The following is a 19,191-nucleotide window of genomic DNA, read 5'->3' as shown; positions in this document are numbered from 1 at the left end:
GTAAAACACAGACTGATGATTCACATCTGTGGCAGACTCGGATTGAAGAAAAAGACTATGACAAGTGATGATTAGTTATACAAGCACAGAAATAATAGACAAACCCCAATCCTAATATGGAGACTCAAGTGTTTTTCATTTAATAACGCACTTCGTATCTGACAGCCTGAAACATACTGTATTTAAAATAATATATAGAAAAGCTTTAATTAGTTTTGAGGATTGAATTTTTCAACATAGGCTCATTCTGGAAACGTAGCCCTTCATACATTTATGGAGATTGCAAATTATGTAGCCAGAGCTACGTATGGCTGCATTTCGTCTTTGAAATGGCCGATACGGGGCGGTATGATGCTGTTCCTTTTTGTGTTTACCAGCTGATCGCTTACCTCCATGTGGACGGCTTTCCTGCTGTTACCAGTTTGTCCAGTAGCTCACCATGTACGTTGGCAGACTTGAGAAGCAGTGAGAAGTTGACCACGATGACGGGGTTCAATCGAAGAACGGTTCCAGAAACCAGGCAAGACAAAAACAGAAGCCAAAGAACAAAATAAACAAGTAAATAACAGGGTGAGAATGTGGTCAAATCTGAAAAGTGATCAAAATCAGGTGAGGGCTTTTCTTTTTCTGCTTTGCTTTCTAAGTGGCCGCGCTTTTTGCATTGAGGAGCTTTTTTGAATGATTTACTACTGGCCGTGAGTGTTTTAACGGTGTACTGCACCTTGCGTTTTTTGCTGTGGTGTGCCGTGCGCTCACAGTTGAAATAAAGTTAACTCTGAGTAAAAAGTCAGTTCCGTCAGTCATGTCTTTAAAAAATGAAAATGAAAGCAGAGGTGGGGTTTCCATTGAGGTGCCTGCAGTGTTTGTGTTTTAAGACAACTATGAAGACTTTTGAAGATGGAGGAGAGACTTGTGGTTGCTGTTTTGAGTTATCCGGCTCACAAATCTTGAATATCACCAGGGCTTGACTTTTTCACCTGCCAACCTGCCAAATGCAGGTAGATTTCAGCTGTGGGGAGTTAGACAGCTGCTCCCACTAGCCACTGGCTGGTTGCAGATAATGTTTTTAAACTGTAGTTTTCTTATAAAGCAGGGTTTGACAATAAGGATGGATGGACCAATATTTGAGCAAATGTGATCTTAGAATCGAGAAGCAGCACGACTGACAAAAATCATTGTGTTCGCGCAAGCAAAAGAAAGCCGGTGAATACCAATAAGAGGATGGTCACCCGTGCGCACAGGTTATGTGATGCGCGTGACTTTTTAGAAAGAGTGCATGCTCCCGTTTACTTGCACTAAGCAGCCATGCCTAGAGGAAACGCAACTGGTGCGATCAGTTCTCTTTGAAATAGACTGGAGAAAAAGCAATGATGGTGCACCCACAGTCCTGCTGCTTTCAAGAGCACCAGATTAAAAACATATATATCCTTTTGTAAACAGCAGCGGTTGCTGCTTTCGCTTTTACCAATCTTTAAACTAATTATTAACAGGCCTAACATTAACCGTGAGTGTGTGAATATCCTTTCATTATCACACAGGGTTTTATTTTTATTTTTTTACCTACTTTCTTTTGCTTAGTTATTTTTGTTAATAACATTGCTTTAATATGAGATTAATTCCCCATTTATGTGTAGTTAACTGATCTGGGACCTTTTTAAATGTCAATTGTTTTTAAAGAAAAGTTTTGTTGAATTAAAAGTGCATGTATACAGCTATATTTAGCTTGTTTTGACACATTATTTAAAATGTGTGGCCAAGAAATAATAATTTAGATATTTTTGGTGTGGTCAGAGATAAATATGGTAAATTCTTAATTTTGAGCCCAGAAAAGTCATGTGAAATAAAAACGAATTGCAATGCGACAACCCATTCGCTCATGCACATTGAGCAAGCTCATCCACACACACACACAAAAGGCATGTGGACATAACACAAAATCTAAATCAAGTCATTTCAGCATGTCAGAGTCAAATTTATGCATATAAAATAGATTTTCCCAACAACGAGAAAATGGCAAGTGGCTAGTAATGTTGGAAATCTACTAGCCACAGTGGCTGGTGATCAAAAACGTTAATATCAAGCCCTGAATATCACAATATTATTACATTTTAAAATGATATTAATGACATCAGCAACACTCTTGCACATTCCGCAGCTGATTCAGTCGTTGACTAGTGACATAAAAGCGCACCGCACTTTTTTTTCTTGTCAACAAAAAAAGGTTGTGTGGTGCAACTCGCGTTTTTGAAACCTAAAAGCACGTTCGGTGTGATCGGCCCCTAAAACTGGGTTTAAGAAAGTGGGTGGGCTGGTCAATCTGTGGTTTTTAAAACAGTATTGGTTGGGTTTAAGGAAGGAAGAGGGGTGGTCAGTCGATCGGTCAGTCCGTCAATCAGTCAGTCAGTCGACAGCGGCCTCTGGTGGATTTAAGAGAGAACAGCAAGCGCAAATGGCACTCGCAAGAGAAATTTGAGATCTGAAAAAACATACACAGCGGCCTCTGGTGGATTTGTGAAAACAAAAACTGCAGAAAAAAAATGTACCTTCTGGGGCGTATTTGGCACTCTCCAGAAATGTATATGGGGTATGTTTTCAGAATGAGCCTGGGTTGGAATTTTTTCTTACTGTGCTCTTATCCTATTGAATTATATATATTCAGAAATCTTTTGTGCATGTAAAATTTGGTTCAATAATGCAGTTGCTATCTTGAAAATTGGAGGGCAACCAGACGCAAAAGCACAGTGGAAATTAAAAGAAATGTAATTTGTCTAAGATACTTTTTTCTCTTCTTTTTACAAGAGGCAGTCGTCTATCTTAATGTGCGTTTCAGAAGAGCCATTATTAAGTGTGAGATGGATCTGCCATCAGCAGCAACAGCGTGGAGGAAGACAGGTGCTATAAAGAAAAGCACCGGTGCTTTGACTCTGTGATGTATAACGCTGCAGCTAGCAGACATAAATTATAGCCCATGTTAGGCTTATTTAGGTCTGTCTCAAATACAGGACATAAAACAGGGGCTTGATTGGAATGCTACTCCATCTCTCTGACAGTGCTGAGAAACTGATGGAAAGAGTGTACAGTGAAGGGTGGATCAGGACACTGTGCAAAGCAGGTCATGTACTCTGAGATCAATACATGTGTGTGTGTGCGTGTGTGTGTGTGCGTGTGTGTGTGTGTGTGTGTGTGTGTGTGTGTGTGTGTGTGTGTGTGTGGCATTGCTGTTTGTTAGCAGAAAATAGGTTAATAGCAAGGTTTTTAGATGAGTAAAACTCACATTGGCATTTATTTGGAATTATGTAAATTAGTTTATGCAATATATATTTTTTAAATGTAGAAATATATATAGCCACATTGTAAATAATGACATGATCAAAAACAACATGTTTTTGTTAATTTAACTGTCATCGTCCCAATAGGGTGATGTTTAAGTTTGCTTCACTATATTGCAATGAAATCCTAGTCTCATCATAATAAACTATATATCATTGGAAAGGTTGAAGTCTTCTGAATACATATTTTACCACTGTTTTTTGTTATGTAGGAAGAGTAAGAGATCAAAATCCATTTACTCTCACCCTTCAATATGTGGTTACATATTTAAGCCATGATATTGTTGTATGAACATGAAGCAATCATGACAAACTATAAATAATTTGAACGCTTAAATAGTCTATTTTCCATTATGGTGTCTGATTTTTGATAGATATTACAGAGTAATTTATTCATTTTCAACAAGGACATTCATCAGAGTCGTAAAGCATTACTTTGCTACAGCAATCCACACGTAAAATATTGATTAGATGTTTTAGAGGCTACATTCAAACCAAATAAGGTGAGTAATTTGGTTGCTTTTAAAGCGACTGTGACAAAAAAAGAAGTGAGTAAACATGTTACTTTTAAATCAATTAGTTGACGTTACTTAAAAAAAGGTGAGTAGTCTGGCTGCTTTTAAAGTGATCACAAAAAAAGAAGTGAGTGAACACGTAGCTTTTAAATTAATTAGTTGACTTCTTTTAAAAATGTAACAGTGTTGATTTTAAAGTGATTAGCAGACACAAAAGATGAGTAAACTCGCTTTAAACTTGGCATTACTTAAAAGGTCTATTTTCCATTCTGGTGTCTGATTTTTGATAGATATTACAGAGTAATTTATTCATTTTCAACAAGGACATTCATCAGAGTCGTAAAGAATTACTTTGCTACAGCAATCCACATGTAAAATATAGATTAGATATTTTTAGCGGCTACAGTATATTTAAATCAAATACCACCACACTACATTAGAATTTGATGCCTACTTTACTTTTTATTTCTTTCATGTTGTTCAAAGCATACACAGAAAATAGGGGCATCCTCATAATGTCACCAGTGTAACCTGAATGTCAGCTGGTGGCCATTTTTGGTGCTGCGGCCAAACGGAATCTTACTGAAAGCTAATATTTTGCAATATCAATGTCAAATTTGGAAAATATATATATATTTTTGGGGATATTTAGATTTGATTTTCTGTTAAATTTGGGTAAAAAAAAACAGGTTTTGTAAAAAAAACCCATTTTGTTTATGTATTATATTAAAATCTACATTTATTGTTTTATTATTTTCAAGGTATTTAAAGGTACGTTTGTACAGCTACAATCAGACAAGATTCTTCTTTAAAATGAGACAAAGCTTAAATCTGTGCAGCAAAGCTTTGAAGATTTATTTAAGTCATTTTCATGTAAGTGATCATAAAGTGGTGGCGACAGCTGGTGGTTAACTATTCATTTGAATAACTAATCATGTTTAAACAGCATTTTAAAGTTTATACATTTAACAATGTTTAAGTCAGTTTTATTGATGTAGGTTGAAATACCTGTAGAGATAGTTTGATTCAGTATCAAACATTAAGGTGGTGGCATTTTTCAGTTCACAAGTAAAGACATTTGTCTTTTATTTTTAGTTGGATTTACAAACATGCGTGTTGCACTATTTTTACATTAATGTAAATCTAAATCTAACAATAAAATATTGCAATAAAATATTGCATAGTCATGATGGCGCAGTGGGTAGCATGATCGCCTCACAGTAAGAAGGTTGCTGGTTTGAGCCCCGGCTGGATCAGTTGCCATTTCTGTGTGGAGTTTGCATGTTCTCCTGGTGTTCACGTGAGTCTCCTCCGGGTGCTCCGGTTTCCCTCCACAGACCACAATAGCATGCAGTACAGGTGAATTAAATAAGCTAAATTGGTTGTAGTGTATGTGTGTGAATGCAGGAGTGTATGGGTGTTTCCCAGTGTTGGGTTGCAGCTGGAAGGGTGTCTGCTGCATAACACATATGCTGGATAAGTTGGTGGTTCATTCCGCTGTGGTGATTCCTGATTAATAAAGAAACTGAAGCCTCGTTTATACTTCTGCGTCGAGTGGTCGGCGTGACCCACGGTGCATGCAATGCGCGTAGCCGTGCATTTATACATCTGTGCGTCGTTTCTGTTGCTCTGCAACAACACATTAGAAACGCTAGCTGGCAGTAGGTGTTTATGTTCCTCTGTGTCAAGTTTCTTCACTGGTATTTTCTTTTTTCTGAACACTACTTTGATGTACAAGTGACTCAAACTTGCTCGTTTTGATGCTGGAATTGGCGGATGTGTAACAACTTTAATCATAAGGTAAACACATGACAACAGTCTCCATCCGGAGCTCCTTCACGGGACTTTACACTTGTAAACACTCGCTGCATTCAAAGCAATTGGTGGGCTTTATTTTTTTAAAAATAAACGAGTTGCTTTTAAAGCGATTAGTAGACTCAAAAAAGTGAGCAATTAGTTGACGTTTCTTGAAAAAGTAAATTCGGTTGCTTTTAAAGTGACTAGGTGACAAAAAAAGAAGTGAGTAAACACATTGTTTTTGAATCATTTAGTTGGTGTTACTTAAAAAAGGTGAGTAATCTGCTTGCTTTTAAAGCAACTAGGTGACAAAATCATAACCAATCAAATGCTCTCTAGTATCTGATATGCCCCGCCCCCTTCAAGACACCACATTTGATGCACTTGACCTCAACTACTCTCACTGGCAGAGCGGTAATAAAACGAAACACTATTGGCTGTCTTTTTACATTTCAAAGCACTTCACTAGACTAAAAAAAATTACGTACATGAACTAAAAATTAAGTCAATGTTACAATTACAAGTTAGATTTACTCACTTTTTAAAGTTAAGTCAAATTGTCGCTTGAAAGACAACGAGTTTCCTCACTGATTGGTATTAGTTGTACAGTAACTACTTTTGACAGGTTTTGCAGATACTGTAGATATTTCATTTGAAGACCAGCAGTAAAACAGAAAGAGTGGTACCTGGGTGATGCAGACAGATGCTGAGTGGCCTTGCCAGTGTGTGAGCACTCATAGAAAACAACATGTTAAAATTTTAAAGATGTGTCGTGGAGCTTCTCATCAGTTGTACCTTTTATAGTTTGTATCAGGTGGAGAACATCGCTGACGTCGACCTTGAAGACGGCGAGTATAGAATGACATCTTGACAGCTGGCAGTTCATTAGAAATCTTCGAGCTGGCCAACCCGAACACTGGGAAATAAAAGAATGAATATGGTCAATGTAGTGTTAAGTATTTACAGAAATGCTCTTTTCTGGAGGTCACTTCTCTAGCTGTGCGCGCTAAATGACTGAGGTAACTAATGTTATGTCACAGTGTTTACATTTGTTGTATAGTTTTATTGGCGATTGAACAATTACATGAGATGTGGGATGTTAATTCCTGTTTATTTCATGCTGTAACTTGTAAAAAAGAGAAAGAAATGAAGGAATACAATCTCAAAAACTGGAATAAATCTGATATTGATTTGTTAAAATAAAGATATACTAAACTAAAAGTTTCAGATTAAGTTGTGGATCTGCATGTGTAGTGGATAAAACAACCAGGAAAAAAAGTGTTTGATTGGAATGTGAATGCAATATAATACATATAGAACATGTAAAACTGTAGCTTTTAGGATTCTACAAATATATATGTTCATTTAAAAAATAATTTTATACTCTTAAAACATTATCCTGATCATTATTATGCCTTTTAATATAGAATTGATCCTGTTCCACCACATCCCAAAGGGGCTCTATTTGATTAGGATCTGGTGACTGTGGAGGCCATTTGAGTACAGTGAACTCATTGTCATGTTCAAGAAACTAGTCTGAGATGATTCGAGCTTTTAGTGCATTATCCTGCAGGAAGTAGCCATAAGAAGATGGGCATGTTCAGCAACAATACTCAGGTAGGCTGTGTCGTTGACACGATGCTTTATTGGTACTACCCAAAGTGTGCCAAGAAAATATCCCCCACACCATTACACCACCACCACCAGCCTCTTTGATACAAGGCAGGATGGATTCATGCTTTCATTTTGTTGACACCAAATTCTGACCCTACCATCCGAAAGAAATCAAGACTTAAAATTGGACACTAGGAGATTGGGAAAACCTTGCGTGGTCTATGCAAATAATAGCCTCAGTTTCCTGATCTTAGCTGACAGGAAAGGAACCCGGTGTGGCCTTCTGCTGCTGTAGCCCATCTACTTTAAGGTTCAATGTGTTGTGCATTCACTGCCTAAGTTGTAATGAGTGGTTATTTGAGTTACTGTTGTCTTTCTATTAGCTCGAACCGTTCTCCTCTGACATCAACAAGGTATTTGTCTCCACAGAACTGCCGCTCGCTGGATATTTTCTCTTTTTTGGACCATTCTCTGTAAACCCTAGAAATGGTTGTACGTGAAAATCCCAACAAGCCATGTTCAAAGTCACTTTAATCACCTGTCTTCCTTCTACTTTTCTATTTATATATATATTTATACACACACACACACACACACACACACACACATACATACACACACGCACACACAAAGACACACACAGTTGAAGTCAGAATTATTAGTGCCCTGTTCATTTTTCCCCAATTTCTATTTCAACACATTTCTAAACATAATAGTTTAATAACTCATTTCTAATAACTGATTTATTTTATCTTTGCCATGATGACAGTAAATAATATTTTACTAGATATTTTTCAAGACACTTCTATACAGCTTAAAGTGACATGTAAAAGCTTAACTAGGTTAATTAGGTTAACTAGGCAGGATAAGGTATTTAGGCAAGTTTTTGTATAACGATGGTTTGTTCTGTAGACTATCAAAAAAAAAATGTAGCTTAAAGGGGCTAATAATTTTGACCTTAAAATCGTTTTTAAAAAAATTAAAAACTACTTTTATTCTAGCCAAAATAAAACAAATACGACTTTCTCCATAAGAAAAAATATTAGCACACATGTGCATATAAATAAATAAATAAATATATATATATTTATTTATTTATTTATTTATATATTTATATGCACATGTATTTTTGTGTGCAACATTTTTTGACAAGTTAAAATGAAAAAATGTATATATTTTTTGTAATCTTAATATTTTGAGAAAACGAGGCTTCAATTTAAAACTTATTGTTACAGTGTTATATTTTCCTAAAAATTACATGGTTACACATTTAAAAAATAATGCAAATCATGAAATGATGTGAGCTGAAATTAATTTTATATGTGAGAAGAAAGAGATCACAGAGTGCAGTAAGAGATGAAACAATGGAGGGAAGTGGTTGCCAGGGACAACAGTCAAAAATAAAGTCCTGAAGAAATAAGATATCCTGAAGAAATCTGAACAAAGAGTCATAAAAGAGTGTATTAATACTGTAAAACGTTGATTCATCAGCTCATTTAACCTGGCATCTTCACTTCAGGGTATCCAACATTTTGAATGTGCTGCAATTTGCGGTCTTTATTTTAATACATTTTTTTATACATTCCTTCTGATGTTACATAATGTTACTGTTTGACTAGCTTCCTTGCTTGCACAGACTCTTTATAAAGCGTACTGAGAAATGTCTGTTCATCGGTTATTCAAGTTACATTTTAGTTGGCTATCACTGGTGATATGTAAAAGCATCTCAGATCTAATTTCAAACCAGCTCCATTCAGATCCAATTGGACACTAAACAAAGAAACTGAAACAAACAAATGCAGTCGATTGATTTCGGTGAAACAGCGCCTCGCGGCGGTAATCTGCGCACGTGCACAGTCTCATATATCACATTCTGGCAACCTGCGTGAATACAGTACTGTAAGAACAACCGTGTAGCTTGTCAACACACAAAATAGACACTAAAGCCATTTAAATTCCCTGACTCAGAGTAATTTTGCCTGCTTCAGCCTGAAAAAAAGGGATCCACCAACACTTAAGGATAACGGATTAGCTCGTGTAAATGTGTATTTGCATGCGTTCTGTGTTGGGAAAATATGCTGTGATGAAAAGCGGCTTTGTTTGCGGTTTTCAGAGGTGTCAAGTTAAAGTCGGGCCAGGCAATTTGCACCGAGCCTCAATCTATCAAAATGGCAGCTGGTGCAGCAGGTCCTGGGAGACTTGCTGAAGAAAGTACGCTTTATTTTTTCTCTTTATTTAGTTTGCCGCGTCTTATGATTAAAATGTCACAAAAGAAAAGATCGTGTCAGCAGGCTTTGCGGGGTGAGATCTAACATGCTCTCCTGAATGATTTTTCTTACTGATGGAATATTGCACACAGAAATGTCATTAGCTACCTTCAGCTTGATCGGCTGGTGCCTGCGTTTCACCCATGTGTCTGGAAATAAATGGGGGTTTATTAGGGATCGGGATGATGTAACCTCTGGAAGTTTGCTACATATAATGTTGGCAGAAAAATAAAGTAAATATAAAAATAAAACGTTTATTTCAATTAGTTGCAAAGGAAATATTTCTCAATATTTAGAGAAATGTAAAACAAAACTATTATCATTTTAACTACAATTAGAATGAGAACATGAAGTCTGAAGCTAAATATATTAAAGGACAACTGGAATTGTGGTCTGTTTTGTATATTAAAAACACAATATGTACGTTTTTTTCATTATATATATATATATATATATATATATATATATATATATATATATATATATATATATATATATATATATATATATATATATATATATATATACATACATACATACATACATACACACTGACCGGCCACTTTATTAGGGACACCTTACTAGTACCGGTTTGGACCCCCTTTTGCCTTTAGAACTGCCTTAATACTTTGTCTCATAGATTCAACACGGTACTGGAAATATTACTTTGAGATTTTGATCCATATTGATATGATAGCATCACGCAGTTGCAGTAGATTTGTCAGCTGCACATCCATGATGCGAATCTCCCATTCCACCATGTCCCAAAGGGGCTCTGTTGGATTGAGTTCTGGTGACTGTGGAGGCCATTTGAGTTCAGTGAACTCATTGTCATGTTCAGGAAACCAGTCTGAGATGATTTACACTTTATGACATGATGCGTTATCCAGCTGGAAGTAGCCATCAGAAAATGGGTACACTGTGGTCATAAAGGGATGGACATGGTCAGCAACAATACTCAGGTAGGCTGTGGCGTTGACATGATGCTCAATTGGTACTAATGGGCACATAGTGTGCCAAGAAAATATCCCCCAAACCACCACCAGCCTGAATCGTTGACACAAGGCAGGATCGATCCATGCTTTCATGTTGTTGATGTCAGAGATGCTCTTCTGCATATCTAGGTTGTAACAAGTAGTTATTTGAGTTATTGTTGACTTTCTATTAGCTTGAACTAGTTTGTCCATTCTCCTCTGACATCATCAAAGCATTTGTGGCCACAGAAATGCCATTCGCTGGATATTTTCGGACCATTCTCTGTAAACCCTGGAGATGGTTGTGTGTGAAAATCCCAGTAGATCAGCAGTTTCTGAAATACTCAGACCAGCCCGTCTGACACCAACAACTGACACCAAGTCACTTAAATCACCTTTCTTCCCCATTCTGATGCTCGGTTTGAACTGCAGCAGATTGTCTTGACCATGTCTAAATGCATTGTGTTGCTGCCACGTGATTGGCTGATTAGAAATTGGACAGGTGTACCTAAAAAAGTGGCCGGTGAGTATATATACATCCATATACTAGAACATTGTTATACATTCATTGTTTCAAAGAATATTCAAATCCAGAGAAATAAACAATTTCAATTTATTATGGCTTTATATACATACACACACACACACACACACAAATAAGTATAAAAAATTGTATATACATTAATTATATAGTATTTATATTTTGCTTAGTAGCCTCTTATGTTATATGGAGAAATAAATGTGAAAAAAATATATAATTTTAGGACACTGGCTTTAATAACACATTTGCTAACCTTTCAATATCTGCCACTTAACAATAGTGAACTGTGAATAAAAGAATTCAGCAGGATCATAAATTACAGAATTAGGTCAAGTGTATTTGCTCAATCGTCCCTTCCTCCCAAAGCATAAATTCAGTCAAAACCTTCTGCATACTAAACTCCAAGCTGAGCAGCTGAGCAGATCCAGAGTTGTTGAACCATGGATGTAAGTCCCATCACGTCCTGCTGTATTATTATTGTGCTCTTCAGGAAGTCATTTAACCCTAACATGCTGTATACCGCTCCAGTGGGGATCTTCAGTCACTCGACACAGAGACTGCGCTCACAAGTGTCCACTTACTGACTTCTTTCAGTCTAATTGACCAACGGATAAACCCCTCCTCTTAAACACAGATAGCCAATGGCAGATGAGTATCAGTGCCATGGGGACTGCAACTCCTATGTCTTTAGGCTTCAATGCCACAGAAAACATTGGCTGGGTCAGACATAAAACCAATTTCAGACAGATTTCCGAGACAGCACAATGATTTAATCATGTAACGAAACACAACAGAGTGAGCTTTTGGATATTTGCTTAATGCAATACCAACGCCTCGCTAGAAATGCCACCAAAAATGGAAAACACTGGTCAAAAACAATGCAATCTCACAGGAATTTTAATATAGTGGCTAATTCGTATTAATTTGTTTAATCTCATTTGTACATTTTAGTATAACTTGCTCATCCCCAAAGAGGGGTAGATTTAGGGCTGAGGTTTGAGAACACACCTCTAAAAAAATTGCATGATTTTGTATGAATTAGACAGCTTTCTGACAATACGTACAATAATTATGCTTACTTGTGAGATCGGGCTGGTCAATAATGCACATTTGTACACCAAATGATGCTTTGAGGTGCCATGTTTTCAGCTCGCCTATCAGAAATGGATTGCACAAGATTGTGGGATATTGAGGGCAGTGAAGGATATGCTCCATAAGTAGGTACCACCTGAGACAGGAAGTGAAGCTGTATTTGGATTCTGACGTTTCTTGATTCTTTCCAGCCCTTTCAGGACTGAAATTAAAAGATCTGAAGCTCACAATAGCTTGACCCTAATCTGATTTCAACAAGTAGGACATGTTCCTGGAACAACCTTCCAATCAGCCAATCAGAATTAAGGGATACATTTACCATTTATGGTAAGTTTAGGCTTCCGGATAGGTTTATGCACTTCTACATGAGCGTTTTCCAACTATTATTCCCCTTGATGTTGATAATAATTTACAGTTATGGTTGGGTTTAGAAGTAGTGAATAGGTAAGGATTACATTTTTTTAACAAAAATGATATTTCAAGATCAACATAGATGTTAATCCAGGATCGCATCGTACTTGGCAAATTCATGATGTGTATGGCTTGATTGTGCGTATGCTACAACAATGATAAAATTATGAGCCTGGGGTAATTGTAAAACTGATCCCAGGTGTCCTGAGAGAAAAGGCAAGGGAAATTATTTTATTCCATTTTTAAACCCAAACAAGCCAACTTAGCATCCAGTAGATGAGCAGAGATGTATACATTTGTTCTAGTTAAGTCAAAGCAACAAAGCTTTTAACATAATTTAAATCTATTGAATCCAACCCAGTCTCATTCTGATTACGTTCAGCTATATACACTTCTGGAGAGAGCAAAATACATCCCAGGAGGTACATTGTTTTGCAGTTTTGTTTCCGCAAATCCACCAGAGGTCGCTGTGTATGCTTTTGCAGATCTCAAATTTCTCTTGCGAGTGCCATTCGCACCTGATGTTCTCACGTAAATCCACCAGAGGCCGCTGTCAACTGACTGACTTACTGACTGACCAACTGACCAATCCCCCCAGCTTCTCTCTTCCCTAAACCCAACCAATAGTGTTTTAAAAAGCACAGACTGACCCGCCCACCCACTTCCCTGAATCCAACCAAGAGTTTTAAGAAGCAATCCAAAAATAGAAAAGCTCTTGCCTGATTTTTACCACGCTTTCAGATTTTACCACATTATCACCCTGTTATTTACTTGTTTATTTAATTTTTTTGCTTCTGTTTTTGTCTTGCTTTCTGTAACCGTTCTTCACCAGACTCAAACCCCATCATCATGGTCAGCTCCTCTCTGCGTCTCAAGTCCACCGACCTACATGTCGAGCTACCGGACAAACTAGTAACAGTGGGAAAGCCATCCATAAGGAGTTAAGCGGTCAGCTGGTAAGAGCGAAAATGAAGGGCACCATACCGCCCCATAGTGTTCATTTTAAAAATGAAATGCAGCCATACGTTCCTCTGGCTACATAATTCAAGATCTCCAGAAATGTATATACGGCTACGTTTTCAGAATGAGCCTGTGTTGATTGAATCATAATTGTTAGGTAACACAGTGTCTGCTTTGGGTGGGTTAGAAAGGAACCACTATTATTAGCTATGGCTCCCGCTTTACCAGGCTTTTCCATATTAAAATAGTTCAATGAAAACTAATTTAATCTTACCTGTGGATTTTGTCATCTGCAATCATGAAGATGGTACAGTATATTGAGGCTTATCTTGCTTGTATTGTGATCTGTAAACCATCCTTACTTTCAAACGAATTTTGATTTCCTGCATATTTATTTTAATATCTTTTATACATCACTCCATAGCATATTTAAAAGGATAGTTAAAAGAAAAAATTATGTATGCACCCTCAAATAGTTCTAAACAACTTTTATGAGTTTCTTTATTCTGTTCATATCACGAAATAAGATATTTCGAAAAAAGCTGAAAACAAATACAGAGAACGTCAATGGTTACAGATTTTCAACTGTCTTCATAATATCTTGTTTTGTGTTCAACAGAAGAAAGAAAGTCAAACAGGAGAAGTGTGAGTAAATGATGGCAGAATTTTCATCATTGGTTGAACTGTCTCTTTAGGTTCCACTTGAATGCTCCTCTGTGATACAATAGGTGGCCCTTCTGAGACTAATAAGTATTAAAAACATGGAATAAGATTTTCACACTGACAGCTTCCACAAAGACTTTTAGCAGCGCTGTTTGTTTCTATAAGTTAGCAACAGTCACTAAGGGGGGGGGGGGGGGGGGGGGGGGGGGGCAATGCTTGCCAATACCGTAGGCTAAGTGATGAATACACTAAAAACATTCATAACAAGTTGGGGCTTTCGCACTTTGCTTTGGCTTTCTGAGTTTGACCAAAGGCCTTGTGCTTGTATGTAATGACCATAAGCTTTTTATTTAATTATGTTGGCCACGGGCAAGAAATGAAGGTTTATGAGGGGCTTATGGGGTCTGGAAATACATGTTGGTAATTAAACGCTTTAGTTGTGTTTACAGATCTGTTTTGCATTCAATTGTACTACAGTGTATAAAGTCAACATTGGGTCAATGTGAGGTCAGTAAGATTATAAGTTACACAATTAGTCACACATTAAACTGTAGAATTTGCTCATGGAGCCACATTGGATATTAAAATTATTCCTCCTTTTGAAATGTCACTATAATGCAGCAAAGTACATTCCAGTGTTTGTGTAACATAGTGATTTTAAACTTAATATGACTCAAGTAATGTAAGAAACATTGTTATTTATACATTAAAAAGTAATGCAAGGAATTATGGAAAGGTGAATTTAGGCTTTTATACTTTAAGTCTTGTCACCTATCCAAGTTTTAGAAACAAATAAAAACTTGACATCTAGATGATCATTTGGTATGAGAATTGGCTTACATGAAAGACAAAAGCCTCTAGATTACTCTTACCAAAATAAAATATGATCAAGGCATGATTTTTAATTATTTAATTAGGACAGTAAGGTCTGACTTTGCTTAGACAAAGGTCTTGTCATTTAACAGAAATAATGTACAGTATAGAATATAAAGTCATGGTGCAGTGGAAAAAAGAATTAATATTGTGTATGACTCCCATGAGCTTGGGAGGACTGCATCCATACATCTCTGCAATGACTCAAATAACTTATTAGTAAAGTCATCTGGAATGGCAAAAAAAGCGTTCCTGCAGGACTCCCAGAGTTCATCAAGATTCTTTGAATTCATCTTCAATGCTTGATCCTTCATCTTACCCCAGACATGCTCAATAATGTTCATGTCTGGTAACTAGGGTTTCCAATCATGGAGCACCTTGACCTTCTTTGCTTTCTGAACTGAAGAACTGAAGAATTTGCCCTCTCCTGTAGTTTGTAATGTAATGAGCAGCACAAATGACTTGATACCTCTAGCTGTTGATGTTGTCATCCATTCTGCAGATGTCTCGCATGCCCCCATACCGAACGTAACCCCAAACCATGATTTTTCCATTAACAAACTTGACTTATTTTTGTGAGAATCTTGGGTCCATGCGGGTTCCAATAAGTCTCCCCAAGTATTTGTAATGATTAGGATGCAGTTCAACAGATGATTCAATGGAAATATCTACCTTCTGCCACTTTTCCAAATGATCAACTTAAAAACAAGTTTTATTTGTTGCTCCTACAACTGGGATCGAAGACAAGACTTTTGTCAAGTAGTGTATATTTATTATATATAATTTTAAATTGTAATTGTATATTAAGGAAAGTTAATGTCAACCAGTTTACAGTCTTTTACAGCTTTTTTTAACTGTCGAAATCCCTAACATTTAAAAATAAGCACAACTAGAGTACACGTCTTACAGTTTGCAGTACATTACATATCTGCCCGTAATTTATATTGAGTGTCCAAAATCAAACAAAAAAAGGTAACACTTTATAATAACTACAAGGGAACTACAGGGACTTTAAGGGAGTTGCAAAGTAATCGTTTTAGATTAAGTCACAAAACTGCACGAAGTTGTGTTAATAAAGCATTTATCAACACACAGAGTAACCATTGAAAACTTCAGATGCAAAAACCTCTAAGTGTCGTCTGAAATTTCCATAGAAAACAAAAAAAAAAATTGTTTATGTTGAGATATTTCACTTTAAAGACCAGGAAAAAGACCTATGCTTTGCCATAAAAATGATATTACTGAACATACACACAAGAGCAGAAAAAAAATTCTGATGGCATTTGGAGGTTTTTGCATCTAAACTCTTCATATGCCTTAATAATAAGCAAATACTAATTTCATTCATTCATTTTCCTTCGGCATAGTCCCTTTATTCATCAGGGTTGCCACAGCGGAATGAAGCGGCAACTTATCCAGCATATGTTTTACACAGTGGATGCCCTTCCAGCTGCAACCCATTACTGGGAAACACCCATACACTTTAACATTTACACACATACACGATGGCCAATTTAGTTTAAATTCAATTCACCTATAGCGCATGTCTTTGGACTGTGGGGGAAACCGGAGCACTCAGAGGAAACCTGCACGCGAACATGGGGAGAACATGCAAACTCCACACACAAATGTCAACTGACCCAGCCAGGACTTGAACCAGCAACCTTCTTGCTGTGTGGCAACAGTGCTAACCACTGAGCCACCTAAATTACTAATTTAGTAATGAATAAATAATCATTAACAAAGCATGAAAATACAATTATTAAGAAAATGATCACGAAGAGATATATACACTTATGTAGAGTCAGATCTGAGTTTCAATAGTCATATCAAAGCAGTTAGTAAATCAGCATACTATCATCTCAAAAACATTGCAAGAATTAGATGCTTTGTTTCCAGTGAAGACTTAGAGAAACTTGTTCATGCTTTTATCAGCAGCAGGGTGGATTACTGTAATGGCCTCCTCACTGGCCTTCCCAAAAAGACAGTTAGACAGTTGCAGCTCATCCAGAACGCTGCGGCCAGAATTCTGACCAGAACCAGGAAATCAGAGCACATCACACCTGTCCTCAGGTCTTTACACTGGCTCCCAGTCACATTTAGAATAGATTTTAAAGTATTATTACTGGTCTATAAATCACTAAATGGCCTAGGACCTCAATACATTACAGATATGCTCACTGAATACAAACCTAACAGATCACTCAGATCTTTAGGATCAAATAGATTAGAAATCCCAAGAGTTCAGTCAAAGCAGGGTGAATCGGCTTTCAGCTACTACGCCCCTCGTTGCTGGAATCAGCTTCCAGAAATGATCAGATGTGCTCCAACATTAGGCACATTCAAATCAAGACTGAAAACACATCTGTTTAGCTGTGCCTTTACTGAATGAGCACTGTGCTACGTCTGACAGATCGAACTACTATGTTTTTCTCTTCTTTTTAATTCTTTTATAACACATTTTATCAGCTTTTATTTTATTTTATTTTTATTCTTACCATTTTTATGTTTGTTTTTATTTCTCTTATAATTGTTTCTTTTATTCCTGTTTATGTAAAGCACTTTGAATTGCCACTGTGTATGAAATGTGCTATATAAATAAACTTGCCTTGCCTTGCCTAGAGTAAATCTAAATTAATTGTTAATGCTTAACAAATGATGATTTAAATATTTGCTAATGCTTAATTTGACTTGTAGTGTGTAGTTATTATAAAGTGTTACCACAAATGTCGGTGGTCTTTGTATTAGGGATTTACAACAAAATCTTAAGTCCAAGGCACTCGAAAAGTACATGAAAAAGTTGAAAAGCCTTTATTAACATGGGTATTATTTAATATATATATATATATATATATATATATATATATATATATATATATATATATATATATATATATATATCTCACTATTGTGCGCCAAACCTACGCGTTTTGGCGAAACTTGCCCTATACGAAGCAATACACACTGTACATTACACACTGTAAATACGGTGTGTTTAGCGCTGTGGGGAATCCAGCAGCACAACATTGGCTTCAGGCTAAACGTGCTTCACAGCTGCTTGATTGATCACCTCACGAGCACAGTTGCTTTGATTAACAGCCGCTTTCCAGCTTGTCACCCAAGTATCTGCTGTAATTTCTTGCTTTTTACTTGTCAGCAGATTGAGAGTGGGCAATTTTGACCAGTGCACTTGTCACTAGTCCCCGGGGGATATAAGCGGTAATCACATCTCGATTAGGAAGCCGTACACTGCAAATTACTCCATGTTGGTGTTGTGACAGTGTTCATTTACACAAGTTGAAAGATGGAAATGGGATGTTCGAGTAATGTGCAAAACGCAAGACACAGACCAGCAAGCGAGCAAATTAGTAGTGTAATTAGAAATATTTGTTTTCGCAGAGAGCGTCGATGCCTTACAGTTGGGTACAAATTGCAAAACGTCAAAAGATCTTAACGTGTTCGAATAAGATTGTTTCTAATTACAACTCAATGAATGTAAGACGGTAATAGAAGCCACGAAGAGTAAGGAAAATATTGTCTGAATGGAGATTCTTGAATATGATTAGGCCTATAGAATTTAAGGTTCACTAACAAAAAATGATGTTCTATTCTCTGCTTTTCTCCACATAACGACACATCTGTTAAGCTTCAATAATGAGACGATAAAACTGCGGAAGTCCATAAAAAAATACAGCACACAAATGGAGCAGTCGTTATTCATTGATAATTTTCCACTCCAGTGAGCTGTTAAACACCACCGGATCATTGAGCGAACAAATCATTCTTTTGGGTCGGTTCTCTTCAATAGACCAGTTGGTGTGGATTCCAAAAGCTGCAGACTGGACTAAATTATCAAGTTTTATGCGCACATTTGGATTTAATAGGTATGAGTTTGAGTAAAATTATAATATTCATTTTATTTTAGATAGGTTTGATAACATTTCTTCCAGATTTAAAAAAATGGTCATTTAAAGTTAAAAGGCAGTTTATATGATTAATTATGGCATTGTATCTGTTAAAATACAAATTATTTATCATCATCATCATCATCATCATCATCATAATAATAATAATAGTAATAATAATAACTGCATTGTAACTGTTAAAATCCAAATTATTAATATCAATAATACGGATAATATGATAATAATAATA

The sequence above is a fragment of the Danio aesculapii genome, chromosome 6, assembly GCF_903798145.1.
Source record: "Danio aesculapii chromosome 6, fDanAes4.1, whole genome shotgun sequence".
Taxonomy (NCBI): Eukaryota; Metazoa; Chordata; class Actinopteri; order Cypriniformes; family Danionidae; genus Danio; species Danio aesculapii.
This window is presented reverse-complemented; position numbering follows the sequence as displayed.